The 2,515-nt window shown below is 35.2% G+C and overlaps 1 pseudogene; it reads left to right on the forward strand.

The window, feature by feature from the left end:
• Window positions 1–689, forward strand: part of LOC105307941 — a 10,510-nt pseudogene extending 9,821 nt beyond the window's left edge.
• The last annotated feature ends 1,826 nt before the right edge of the window (window positions 690–2,515 follow it).

The raw sequence follows: 2,515 nt of genomic DNA on the forward strand, positions 1-2,515 counted from the left end.
ACTTGTACTCTGGGCAAAAAACCATATCCTTTGAGGGATGTGTCATTCAAATATTTGTCTTTCACATCCTGGGTATATCTGAGATGTTGCTGCTTGTTGCCATGGCCTTGGACTGATATGTGGCCATATGTAAGCCCCTCCATTACCTGACTGTCATGAGCCCACAAATGTGCATTTGCTTCCTTCTGGTGCTTGGGTTATAGGCCTCATTCACTCAGTGGTACAGTTAGCTTTCATTGTCCACTTGCCTTTTTTGTTGTCTTAATGAGAGAGATAGCTTTAACTGTGACCTTCCTTGGTTTATCAAACTTACTTGCACAGACACCTGCAGTATGGATTTCATGGTTACTGCCAACAGTGGGTTCATTTCCGTGGGCACCTTATTCTTGTTGATTATCTCCTATATCTTCATCCTGGTCAATATATAAAAACGTTCTTCAGGTGGTTGTTTTAAGGCCCTTTCTACTCTGTCAGCTCACATTACTGTGGTGGTTTTGTTCTTTGGATCATGTATCTTCATTCACATGTGGCCATTTCCCACAGTGCCAGTGGATAAGTTTCTTGCCATTTTGGACTTCATGATTATGCCTCTTCTGAATCCTATTATCTACACATTGAAGAATAAGGATATGAAGATGGCAATGAGGAGACTGAGTAGTCAACCCCTGAATCTCAGGAAGATCTCCTAAGTAACTCATAGGAGCACAAATTACTTTGTACATTACTTCAAGTAATGCAAATGTTTAAATAACTAAGAAATTGGGCTGTTTTTTCTAAGATTGCCATTTTATAGTATTCAGAATAGATATTTGATTATGAGATTACATTGAATTATCACATGAACTCTGTTTTAAATAAGTTGTTTGGCAACTGAATTAAAGCTCCAAAAAATGTTTTGAGAAGTTGCTGAAAAATCATAGATTACAGACTTAGAATCTTTTGAAAGTGTGATCTCAGACATCAGGTTGCCTGGATTCATATAAATTAACTTAGAGCTAATATACTCAAACTTTTGAGGAATCTATGAAATATACAGCTCTTTTCTGATTTAAATTCAGGATATGAACAATCAAATTTATATTTTTTCCGAAAAAAAAAAAAGTGTGTGAGAGAAGGTTTAAAACCTGGAGGAAAAAGAACAAAGTGGAGAAAGTGGAGTAGGCAGAAGATGGATAATGTAGTGAAATAAGGGGAGATTGATGTAAGGTAGGAAGGAAAACATGAAGGAGAGCTTCAGAAATAGTATGTTTCATGTATTTCGCCTGTGGCTGCTACCCTCACTCTTGCCTGTCTCGATTCCAATGGACTCAAGGCATCTCAGTTGGTCTAGGGCAGGGAAATTTATATAAATGTTGCTTATTTCACAAGTTTTGAAATTGTCACTCAATATCTATGACTCAAGCCATCAATAATTATTCTTAAACCTCAAATAAATGTTGATCCAGTCATTTCATGTCTGGTATTATTATTATTATCCAACAACTACTCTGCCCAAATTGTTTGCTGACAATTTTTCTCTAGTAATTTATATAACTCTTTTCTTGCTCAAGACATGGGTCCAAGTGTGCATGGGTGTGCACGCGCGCACGCACGTGTGTAAGTGTGTAATATGTGGAAAATGTGAAACTATTCATCTTATACTTTACTTTGATAACTAGAAGACAGAGCCAAATTTAGCGCTAAACTATGAATGAACTCTATATCCTCGGTATGTGTGATCTAAAATTCTTTCTAGATTATATAATCAGTAATATTTTCTCTTTTTCCTGTTCACAATTATTATGTTGCCTAATATTTTTATCTGTAATGGATTCTTGTTAGGTATATTAAATTAAAAGGACAAATGTAAAGCCATATATTTTTGCTTGAGGATTTGCCATGCTTTACTTTTGAAGCTAGCAGAAGGAAAGGAGGACTAACGTTTTAAACTCAAAAATTCTGAAGGGCAAATATGAATGACCTGAAATCTTTCAGACTGAAGAGAAAGATTCATTTCATTCATAATCAAAACCTGGAAGAAATATATCCAAGAAGCAGACACGAACAAGAAGTGTACTGACTCTTATAAAAAATACAATTTATTTTCAAATAAGCTCAGTATTTGATTGGATTGAGTGATTACACCTTAATCTTTTATATCTCAGGGAGGAAAAAGTAAATAGTTTCTTGAAGAATAATATATCAAGTCAGAACGATATGATTTTTTACATGTGATGTATAAAATACATAAAATAATTATGCAAAGAAGCAGGGATATGTGACATGTAATTAAGAGAAAAATAGCCGACCACAAATGGCTCAATTGTCGAAGTTAGCAAAGAGTATAAAATAACTTATATATTTAAAAATGACACAGAGACTCATGGAACATGGACTATAGACTAATGGTTACCAGAGGGTTGGGGTGGGGAGAGGGGAAAGGTACATGGGGTAAAGGGGGTGAAATATGTGGTGAAAGAAAGAAATCTAGCTAGACCATGGGAGGTGAATACACAGTGTAAATATATATATATGC

Source organism: Pteropus vampyrus, unplaced genomic scaffold, assembly GCF_000151845.1.
Source record: "Pteropus vampyrus isolate Shadow unplaced genomic scaffold, Pvam_2.0 Scaffold533, whole genome shotgun sequence".
Lineage (NCBI taxonomy): Eukaryota > Metazoa > Chordata > Mammalia > Chiroptera > Pteropodidae > Pteropus > Pteropus vampyrus.